Source organism: Cydia strobilella, chromosome 22, assembly GCF_947568885.1.
Source record: "Cydia strobilella chromosome 22, ilCydStro3.1, whole genome shotgun sequence".
In the NCBI taxonomy this organism is placed as follows: Eukaryota; Metazoa; Arthropoda; class Insecta; order Lepidoptera; family Tortricidae; genus Cydia; species Cydia strobilella.
The window spans coordinates 2,829,584-2,841,994 of record NC_086062.1 but is presented as its reverse complement, the minus strand read 5'-3'; the positions used below and the strand labels follow the sequence as shown (position 1 = coordinate 2,841,994).

At 36.5% G+C, this 12,411-nt stretch overlaps 1 non-coding gene across 1 annotated transcript; it reads left to right on the top strand.

Moving 5' to 3' along the window:
- The first annotated feature begins 242 nt into the window (after nucleotides 1–242).
- Trnas-gga (transfer RNA serine (anticodon GGA)) lies at nucleotides 243–315 on the top strand. Its single transcript has one exon. It is a non-coding gene; the product is annotated as a tRNA-Ser (tRNA).
- Nucleotides 316–12,411: the final 12,096 nt, after the last annotated feature.

Sequence of the window (12,411 nt, the reverse complement as noted above, 5' to 3'; positions counted from 1 at the left end):
ATATGCATGTCACGTTGTCTTGTGTAATATTTCTTCCTATTAGTGAATAATTAGTAGCTATTTAAATTGAATCAAAATATACATCAGCTTAATTTTGATGTTTTAAATAAATAAATAAATTATAAACTAAAATAGATGTTATATATTAAAGAAGCGCGTACTGCTTGCCCTTAGAGTTGGTCAAAGACGCCTAGTCTTAGTAATATGGCATATAGTCGAGAAATTGGGACCGGTTCTGCCGTGGCGAGGTGGCCTAGGGGTTCAAGGCGTTAGCCCGGATTGCTAAAGACGCCGGTTCGAATCCGGCCTTCACCACTGGCTTCGTCACTTTTTCTTTAATATATGACACCTATTTCAGTTTATAATTTATATATAGTAGTGTGACTACTTTAAACACAAATGAGAAATATTTAATAAAATAATTTGATTTGTTCCCAAAGTTGTGTAAAACCTATATTGTTTGATTAAATATTTTTCAAGTAATAATTTGATATTGTTGTCATTGATGAACCTACATAGGGCAAGGGCATTGTACTATTATTACTAACGTATAGAACGAGCACAGAGAACCAGTATTTTGCGCCATGAGTTGCTGTCGTTTTGACAACAAACCATAAGCGAGGTTTAGACTAGTAAGAACTTGCATGCAATTTAAGTTACATTGCCGACTACTAAAGTAAACTGTATTCAAAAGGTTGATCAGATACCGCAATGTAACGAAAATTGAATGCAAGTTCTTGCTAGTATAAACCTCGCTATAGAAGCGGAGCGTGAATCTCGCGACCCAAACGCGTAAGCGCCATGAATTTGTACGGCGCTTACGACGTTTTGTTCGCGTTGTACAGGTTGCGTTTGCGACAGTTTCATTGTTTAGTATGGCTTCTCTATAGTAATAATAACTCAATGGGGAAGTGAAACAGTATGAGGATTCCCTACAAGTGTTTCTCTTAACCCATCCAACCTGAGTTATTTTAAATTAAATTATTTATCCAATAGCCGAACATTTGAAATTATAAATGTCTTATTTATAAATATATAGTCTTAGGGTGTCCTCTAGCTAGCGCGGGTACACGGAGCGGATGAGCAAGTTAACGAAAAATTATGAGCAACGCAATTATAGTATAAATTACCTCAAATGATTTTTACGCCTAAGACCCTAACCTGTTAAACAAAAGCCATTGCTTCTTTTGTGCCAGCGGTCGGCCATTGTGTGGCATTGTCTCTGAGCGCGTGTCACGCAATGGCCGACCGCTCACACAAGAGAAACAATAGCTTTTGTTAAACAAATTAGGGTCTTAGACGTAAAGATCATTTGAGAAGATGCAGTGGATGCATGAGAAGGATTTTATGTACAATGGCACCCGCGTGCGTGCGCCCACTAGGGAATGCAATAACCGGCCAAACTTCATAACCGGTTTCGGTTACGGTTACGTCCGAAAAATAACCGGTTACGATCATTTTCGACAAAAAATTATAAATTTACAATCAAGTAATTAAAATAAATAAGAAAATTAAGCAGTATTGAATTAGGGGATGTGAGTATTATGTAAGTCTTCGTTTTTTAATAAAACGCACAAAATAGAGTCATAGTGAAATATGACCTTGGACGTGATACAATATTCAATCAAAATATTTCATAAATTTGGTATACTTTCGCTATTAAAGTACACGAATGGTAAAAAATATAGTCACCGGCGTCACAGCTAAAAAAGGCAAGATATTGTAGTAATTAGAAGATCTTTTCATATAATTTAAGTCGTAAATAAATAACCGAAAATAACCGTAACCGGTTATGAAATTTTTACAAAAAAAAGTGCGTGCGTGTAATCTTTACGCGCGATTGAAGTAAAACTTTGACGAAGACGTTTATCGCTATGTTGGTACTTTGACGTGTGTCTTATTGTGCGTGTGTCACTACTGAGCGTTACTTCCGTCACAAAAAAAATCTGAGTTACCCTCTAGTCGCGCCTAAAGAAGTTTTATAACCGAATATAATGTTATAACCGATTACTTCGATTACCGTTATAACCGATATGCATTCCCTAGCGCCCACTCCCCCAATAGCATTTATACGTCATAATGACGTCAGCGACGTCATTATGACGTAATAATGCCGTCATTAAGACGTCGCTGACGTCATTTTGCTACCTGGGTCCGTGTCCGTGCACCCGCGCTAGCTAGCGGACGCTCTTATCCATTTGGTTTTTCTGCGAGTGTCGTTCCGACTCGTCCATATCACTGTAGGTAAATGTGAAACTTTGCAAAGTAGTAGTTTTAAGTACAATTACTACAATGAAGCAATAACGAATAATATTAGATTTAAGTCACATATAATAATTAAACTTAATTAATGGGTAATTTTGTTGTTTTCTTTACTTCCCAACCGTAAGCCTCCTAAAACCGGCCAAGGGCATGTTGGGCCATGCTCAGTGTAGGGTTCCGTAGTTATCCATGCATCGCAATAGGCTGCCTTGAAACTGGGCTATTAGTATGTATCATGTAAGTAGCAGCAGACTTTTCTTGGTTTAACTCTAGTTTATTATTAAAGTAGACATATTATGATGCGCTTATGGACGTCAAATAAAGCTACGCCGGCTCATAATAATAATAGTCATATAGTTTTTTATAATGTATTTATGTTTTTTTTTGTTTTTTATGTGTTTTTATATTTTATTTTTATATACATATTATAAAAAACCTAAACGGAGAATTAAAATGAATAGAGATATTAAAATAAATAAAATTTATAAAAATAAAAATTATTCATTTCAGACTGTAAAAAATCCATATTTTGTTAGTAATACTTAAACTAGGGAACCTATAAACTAATTGTTAGTCTTAATTATTAATACTCATAATTTATTTTAAACTTAAGTGTTATTTTATGATTCCAATGCAGCTTAGGTACATACCATACCTGATAAAAAGGATAAATATTAATGACTACAAATTATAAGCTTTCACAAATGCTCAGTTAATATTTATGTATAATTAATTGATAATAGATTTCATTGATTATAAAAAGATTAGAAGTGCAGAAAGACCTCAGCGAACTCGGCGCCGTCGACTGGACAAAAACGGCTTTGGACTGAGTAGCATGGCGGTCTTTGGTGTCGGAGGCCAAGATCCACTTCGGTTCGTTGCGCCACACCAGTAAGTAAGTATAAAAAGATTGAAAAAAATAAAATAAAAATAAGAACTAAAGTTAAAAGCTCTAAATTCATGCGCAGGCATATTAAATAAAAAGGTCAAACTTAAAATATTATTTATTGGGAACTATTATTAGATTAGGATAATGTGGAAAACACTTAGACTATCCCAGTGTCTTGTCATGACAATCTAATCTAGCCTATTATGAGCCTATAGCCCAAACCTTTACGCTGCGTGTTACGTAGGCGAACACTCGCGAACGTGAAACGTAGCGGCGCGGCGCGGCGGGCCCAAGGCGTTCGCGTTCGCAACGAGACCGCCTACGTAGGACCACAGATTAATAAATAGTTACTACGTAACAGATACATCATTCCCATACAAAAGCGAAAATACGTACGCTATAATAGCCTAATACCTGCCGCTCAGGACGAGAAGAAATGTACCATAAGTACGCGCACAAAGAGTCGAGTCTGTGTTGCCCGCCGTGCGAGTCACGTGCCAACGCGTCATCGTAAGAATGCGCTAGGGTTGTACCTATGATGATTATTGTAATAAAACGAATGTCAACCATATTTTTTATTAGTCAATCAAATATTTAAAAACAACACTTATAATACCTGACTCAAAAAAATTCCTTAATTTACGATTTACCTACTTATGCTCAAAAAAATAAATGGTGACAAAATTCATAAAGATAGATTTAAAATACTACTCACCTTTGTTTGTCTCTCAGCAATGAAAAAAACGACAAATTTTCCTTTGTATTTTGACAACTGCACAATAATTGCGTGGTTTCGGCATTTCGAAGCGTAAGCGCGGGAAACGTGCGGTGCAGTGCGGTGCGAGCGCTCAGGCGGGCGTTCGGCGGCCCTCTGTCGGTTGTATCGTCGAAGATACTCCGAACGGTAGGCATATAGCGCGTGGCCTTGAGCGAGTGACGGGGGCCTGGTAGGACACTTCTATAGGTATCAAAGGATTGATTCACCCCGCGCCGCACCGCGCCGCTTCGCGTTCGCGTGTTCGTCGCCTACTCATACTCATACTCATTTATTAATAATATTGTTACATATTACAACCCCCCACCTACTCCTACTCCTACTCGCCTACTGTCAATATAACGGAGGGCAGTAGATTAAAAATATTGTGTTTGACAATTTACATCGCAGCGGGCTCGCTCTAATAATTCCTTGACTGGGTTGAGACGGTCCGGGAGCGAGGAATATGAGGATATGGCAAAGGAATGACTACACTAAGTATTGTAACGTGACATTACTGCCAACTGCATTGCTGCCGAAAATGTCAAAGATCCGGGTGGCGACATCGATTTTGATATTTGCGGCAGTAAGTCACGTTGCAATATTAATTCTGCAGTAATGTTATCGATTACTGCAAAAAACGTCAGAAACGTAATATTGTCAAGTCATTTATATAAAATTAGACGTTTAGGATATAATAGCAAAGGATTTCCGTTCCGTACCGTTCGGATTCATACTACACCAGCATTCTGCAGTATTTTTTATTTATTTCTTGAATTCACAAACAAGTTACAGTCTAATATTAATACAATGTCCATCGTAGGCCAAACCTATGAGGAGATCTGTGTGCCGATGATAGTAATTTTTTTTTTGCATCCAAATAAAAAAAAAGTGATTGCAAAAAACGGGCATCAACATCGATTCGGACATTTGCGGCAGTACCTAATGCAGCAGCAAACGTCAAAAATATAATATTAAAGACTCTTTCTGCAGTAGTGTATTCGGCTGAATTACTGCTACAGTATTGCAGCACAACATTAGGTACTGTCGACTAATTAGTACCATGTTGGTGCCAGAGGGCCTACTGCGAACCACGTTCGACGTGTTGCCTCTCTGTCGCACTTGTAAATTCGTGCGTAAGTGTGACAGGGAGGCAACACGTCGAACATGGTTCGCGGTAGGCCCTCAGGATATTTGACACTAGAACAAAGACTACAGTCACATCCATCTAATCTCGACTCCACGATCGTCTGGCCTTCAGCCAATGAATAGCCAAGAAATCACCACAGACGGAAAGAATTCCTCGCTGACCGCCATTTTTAGGGTTCCGTAATCAACTAGGAACCCTTATAGTTTCGCCATGTCCGTCTGTCTGTCCGTCCGCGGCTTTGCTCGTTGGTCGTTAGAGCTAGAAAGCTGCAATTTGGCATGGATAGGTAGGTACCCTAACAGCATTTATACGTCATTATGACGTCAGCGACGTCATTATGACGCCATTATTACGTCATTATGACGTTGCTGATGTCAACCCTATCGTGTGGGGTATCGTTGGATAGGTCTCTCAAAACGAATCAACAATTATTTTTTGATAGAGTTAATATTTTCGGAAATAATTTCTCCGAACGGAAAAAAAATTGTGTGCCTAACTTTTACACCATGGGTCTAAAAACATGAAAAAAATCGTATAAATAGCAAACATGATCAGTTAAGCCGTTTTTGATTTATCGCAAAAAATTTCCCCTTCATAGGAATAGACGTAGGTACAGCCACAGTTAAACGTTATTACGACATTAAATGTGTTTTTAAAGTTATTTCCCATTATTCATAAAATTAAAGTATATTATAAGATAAAATTGCTTTTTTACTCATTTTAAAAATATGAGTTGCAATATCGACTTTGATCCTTTATGCAGTACTGATGCAGTCGTCAGGACCTAAAGTCGTGCTGTAATACTGCAGCAATAATGATGTGGCCGACTGCATTGCGGCAGGAAACGTCAAAAAGTTTATTTTATCAAGACAATTATATTAAATTTAACTCGCTAAATTTTACAGAAAATCACGTATATAAATCAAATATATCATAAACATCTTACCGTAATAATAATAGATTTATTTAATGAAAAACAATTTATATCACACTTACCAAAATGATCACAAAAAAGAAATGGTGATAATGTAAAGAAATAATCAATCTATAGACTGTCCTTTAATTAAACAACAAATTTTAGTAGACTTGGTAAAGACATCCCAGCCTTTTTTTACTTAAACCATAGAGTAACTTATACTAGAGCGGTACTGTCATAGTAAATTTTGTAACCCCAGTAAATTTACTGCCATCTGTCGACACACTTTAAAACTAAAAATGAAGATTTATAAAAATACGATAAAATGTATTTAAATATGGATAAATGATTTTTTTTATTTGCATTAATTATTTTTATGATTTTGACCCATGTTCTTTCACTGATATGCGTTAAAATTGTTAAATAACAAACGAAACCGTCAACGCCATCTATACGACAGTAGGCCAAAGCTAGTAGCGCCCTCTGAACCAGAATCAAATTTTCTTGATTTTCGGGGCACGTTTTTTCCTTAGACTGTATCCATCTATTACGGAGTTATATCTATCTTTGCTTAAACCTAAACCTAGAAAAAGTACAAAACTACGCCATCTAGCGTCCTACAACAATACCACTCTATCAATCAGTTAGTAATGCGGTTTTCACACTGAAGGCAACATTCGGATGTCAACCGCAGCTGCATTACCACTGCATAACTGTTGCGACGTTACTGCTTTTAACTATTTATGTCGGAAATCGAAGAAGACTTAACTCCCGTAACTTTAGTGTTTAACTCCCAAACGTCACTATAATGCGTCCGCAGTAATGTCGTAACATGTTGACAGCCGAATGTCACCTTGATGTGGATCGCACGTCGCTCTGGTGTGGCGAGCGACAGCCCTATACAATACACTTATACAGTGTCCCTAGTCATTGGACTAAGCCGAAATGTACATTAGGGTATTTACAACTAGTATTCAAAGTATCATAACAACCGTATGTATCTTCTGTACACAGTTTGTCAATAAAGTGTTTCTATTCTATTCTATACCGGTGTAGCGGTTACGAAGAAATTAACAAATTACGATTTTTTACTTCGGAGCAGCCTTTATGTGTTAGTAGCTCCTGAGGTCATAAATAGCATGAAACCTTCGACCTTTTTGATTATCTTTTTATGTATGACACTAATAAGATACTGACTTTTGACAAATGTCATCATCTCCGCATATTTTCGAACAAATTGTCAAAAGCACTGCCAATGATTAATACAGCATGTTTCTTTTTTAATAACAAAACTTTCGTGAAACACAGACATATTAAACATATTAATAACGGGTCACTCACGTATTTTAAGTCGAAAACGCTCGACATGTTTCACTCCGTACCGAGGAGCTCCTGATGACGCTACTCGGTACGGAGTGAAACATGTCGAGCGTTTTCGACTTAAAATACGTGAGTGACCCGTTATTAATATGTTTAATATGTTTCTTTTGTTGTCGATTATTGGAAATAACTTATTTGAAAAAAAAAAATACGTTTTTATTTAAAAATAAATTATTAACGTTAGAGCATTCCTTAGAAGTAACCCTACGTGGGATTTCAGGGTTTGTCCAATGGCTAAGGTCACCCTGTATAGAGACGGCGCTCGCATTCCGCAGCGGCGCGCGGATCTGCATCCAATGTAAAGACCGTCTAACGCAAATGTGAAAAATCGAAAAAAAAAATGCCCAGAAACCGACTGTAGACTAGTTCAGAGGGAGACGGAAAATATGGGAACTGTGAACGGGAGAGAGAGAAAAAGCGGATAGTCTAAATTATTACATTATACATAAATATTCGGGAGGTTTCGCAGTATAAGCGGGGGTGTAAGATTATTCTTAATATTTAATTTATTTATTTTAAAACATGTTACATCAGTCTCACTAATATAATCAGTCTAATGATTTGAATACCAAAAAAGCACATTAGAAATTTGAAAAATCTTTAGCTCGGATAGATAATAGTAGTTTATGTGACTGCTACATAATGAAAGCCATTAAAATACGAGTGTGGGTTTATGAAACAAATGACATGAATTTCATAAAAGAATCACACGAGTATTTTAATGCCTAATTATGTATAGGTACAGTAACATACATTGCTTTATATACATCAACACCTCTGCGGGTGTTGCCCCTGCGGCATCTCATGACACGGCCAAGGGCAGCGCCTACCTCGGTGTACCCCTTACGTGTTGGTTTTGGCTCCGCGCATGCCTCCCTAATATCCGGAAAACGGTAATGGGTAAATGCATACAAACACCATTTATAATTTATAACCATAAAACATCAGAGTCCAAGGGATCGCAAAAAATTATCATGCCAAGCGGGGTCGCTATATTTTTTGTGGAGATAATCTTAAAACATTTTCGGTATTTGCCCTATAGTCGCAGGCAAATATATCGATCCAGACAAATGGCTCAAAAATATGTGAACACGACTTTATTGTCTAAGGTACGCGTACACATATTTATATATATTTATGCCCTTGACTGTACCTCCTTATTAAACAAACAAATATCACACGTATAAAAAAAACGCAAATCCATCTGCCGCTATCGCATATACTAAAATGCTATAATCGTATTGTCTCCATTTTCTTAGAGGACGCCGAGCGAGCCCACAACACACCCCTTAGAACTGCCCCCACATCCACCCCAAACCCCACCTTAACTGTAGCGTATAGGGTTTATAATCGTTTGAAGTTTAGTGGGAGATAGGTCTTTTAAGGGGGGGTTTGGTTGTAGACTCGCCGGCGCGCGGAGTCTCACCACATAATTTAGGGTTAAATTGTGGGGAGATTCAAGGTCACGTCAGGTTCTCATGTCATGTCTGAGTTTAGCTTGTCTCAGCAGCGATTGCATTCTAGAGGGGTTCAGGGTCTGGTGTAGGCACAATACAAAGCAACAACCGTCTGACCACAGGAATTCTAGAGCTTAAAAGTGTACCGGTCAATTCGAACAATGTGATAATTACTATATACGAGAACATTACGAGATCTAATAGATACGTTAGTTCTCAAATAGTTGTCTTTTGCAGTTCGATTCGAGAAACCAATTGTCATTTCACGCTACAATTATTGTGAAGTTTTGGGATATCCATTAGATATCCATTGGATGTCTAAGTAATATGTAATATCTTAAGCAAATCTTAAAGAGATCGTTCAAGAGGACATTCGGAATCGCGGAAATGTCAAATTTGACATGACTTTCTTAAATATCTCGTTATCGTTTCCGTTTCATAACTAGTGGATATCTAGTTGATATCTAGATCATTGTTCGAATTGGCCCGTTAGGCACCCTCACGATGTTTTGTTTGGCTGAAAAATTCTCGGACAATCTGAGGCAACATTTTTACTATTAGGTACCTATTGATAGAAACTTAAATTAAATCACATTTAGAAACGGGTCTATCGCGAATTTATTTTGTTACCTTTATTTACCGACGTTTCGACACAGGTTTCACTGGTCGTGGTCGCGGCTAACTGACGTCCCAGCAAAATATCAAAATTAATAAAAATGTTCCCTTATAAAAAGCAATTAAAATTTACACCATTTATTATAGGAAATTTTTAGAAACATTCTTTAAATTATGACATGGTGTTTTTCAAGAAGCGGGTAATCAGTTTTAAAGGGTCGGCAACGCATAAATGGCTTAGTCTAGGTTTACACGTGCATCAATCCATCGCACGTCCATCGGTGTGGGTACTCTGGCGCAAGATAAGCCAGGGCCGCCGGAAGGAGTTACGGTAGAATCTCAGGCATCCCATGGCTCCTTCAAAACGGTAAGACGGGTGACGCCGGAGTGGCTTTTAGTGGGTATACCTCCTCTCCTCCTCTCTCTAGGAGAGGCTGGCTGCAGGAGGGAGTCCCACATATCCCCCAATGGCTCCCCAGGCCGGGGGAATGCGTAACGCATGTTACCACTCCGTCAACAAAAAAAAAGGTTCACACGTGTTAATTCTTCCCGTATATCGTATATGGAATTTTACCGAATACCGTAGTGACAGCAAAATTTGTATGACCCAGGCTTTTCTGCATAGAGACTTTGTAAGTTGCCATAAAAATTTTGCTGTCATTCAATAAAATCCCGTATACGGTATACGGGAAAAATTAACGCCGTGTGAACCTAGCCTTAGTTTAGCTTGTTTGCTGACTATCACATAAAAAACCGGCCAAGTGCGAGTCGGAATCGCGCACGAAGGGTTCCGTACCATTACGGAAAAAACAGCAAAAATCACGTTTGTTGTATGGGAGCCCCATTTAAATATTTATATTATTCTGTTTTTAGTATTTGTTGTTATAGCGGCAACAGAAATACATCATCTGTGAAAATTTCAACTGTCTAGCTATCACGATGTTTAAAAATATGCGAGTCACTGACCTAATTATTGAAATGATTTAATGTATCTTTGACATGATTTTTATGTACTTAGTCCATACATTTATTATTATTGTTTTTTATTTTATTATTATTATTATTTATAATCAAACCTAGATATAAGAAATGTAATGACTTAGACTAGTCCTGTAACGTTGCATTTTGTTTTAAATAAATAAATTGAAAATAAATTGAAATTGAATCACGGTTCATGAGATATAGCCTGGTGACAGACAGACAGACGGACAGACGGACGGACAGACGCACGGTGGGCTGGATGGCTCGAAAAGAGGACATTCGCACTTTTTTCAGAAAATCATTTTTTGAAAAATGCTATCCAATAGAGAATTATATGAGGAACAATAAATGTGGTATACATTTTTGCGAAATAAGGCATATTGACAGCAGAAAAACATAAAGTCTGTTTTTTTTGTATGGGACCCAAAAATAGGTATCTTGTTTCTCAGAAACTATTAGAGGTGCCGTCTTCTACCTTTCAAGACTTTGTTTTTCTACTTTTATAGAGTAAGAAACGATAAGCAGATTTTCTATTCAGGTGCTGTTTTTTTTTTAGTCCAGTAAAAGTTAACACATTTTCGATTTTTTCGTTTATGTCTTTTTTGGGTTTTTACATTATATTTCGATAGTTAAAAGTAAAAATGATAAGAACACATAGTATATGTAACGTTTATTAAGTTATAAAAAAATCCTAAGTACATTTTTTACATTTTTCATACAACTAAAAAGAAATAATCTAATGTTTTACAATAGACACATGTCATTTAAAATAAACAATAAACAACAAAAAGTAATATGGTTATGGTATAATAATTACGATACATAAATAACATTTCTTAAAAAAATACATATACCTAAATACAAAAATTACTACACTTAGTGAAAAAGTTATTCATTGGTATTTTCTAACATTTCAAAAAGATTATATTCATGGTCGTCGCTCGTATTATTTTCTATAATTAGTAATTCTAAAGCTTCGGGTGAGAGTTTTTTAGCTTTCTTAGTTAGTCGTGGCCTTAGAAGAGTTATTTGTGGATCAGAAGATATAAGAAAGTTGTGCAAAATATCTTCATTCGTCATGGTTCTGCTACATTTTCTTTCATTTTCATTTGAAGGAACAAGCGAAGAAACGGCTTCAAGACGAATTTAAATCTGAACTGGGATTACTAATTGATGTCGTTAAGCAAGGAGCTGGAACAACAAACGATGGTAACACTGCCAGACGCTTCTTCTCCAACCCTGAAATCACAGCCCGTATTACGGGAATCGATGTCAATGTGATTCAACGATTTCATGTAATTTTGCAAGTGATTGCTTCTGGAGAACATGTAAATATAACAAAATTTTCTGACTATTGTCGTGAAACTGCAGTTTTGTGTACAAGTGAAGAGTTATACGCGTGGTATTATATGCCATCTAGCGTACACAAGCTTTTAATACATGGGGCTGACATAATTAAGCATTTCGGCACGGCAATTGGAAAATTATCAGAAGAAGCATCAGAAGCGAGGAACAAAGATTTTCGCAATGTGAGAGAACACCATGCTAGAAAATGTAGCAGAACCATGACAAATGAAGATATTTTGCACAACTTTCTTATATCTTCTGATCCACAAATAACTCTTCTAAGGCCACGACTAACTAAGAAAGCTAAAAAACTCTCACCCGAAGCTTTAGAATTACTAATTATAGAAAATAATACGAGCGACGACCATGAATATAATCTTTTTGAAATGTTAGAAAATACCAATGAATAACTTTTTCACTAAGTGTAGTAATTTTTGTATTTAGGTATATGTATTTTTTTAAGAAATGTTATTTATGTATCGTAATTATTATACCATAACCATATTACTTTTTGTTGTTTATTGTTTATTTTAAATGACATGTGTCTATTGTAAAACATTAGATTATTTCTTTTTAGTTGTATGAAAAATGTAAAAAATGTACTTAGGATTTTTTTATAACTTAATAAACGTTACATATACTATGTGTTATTATCATTTT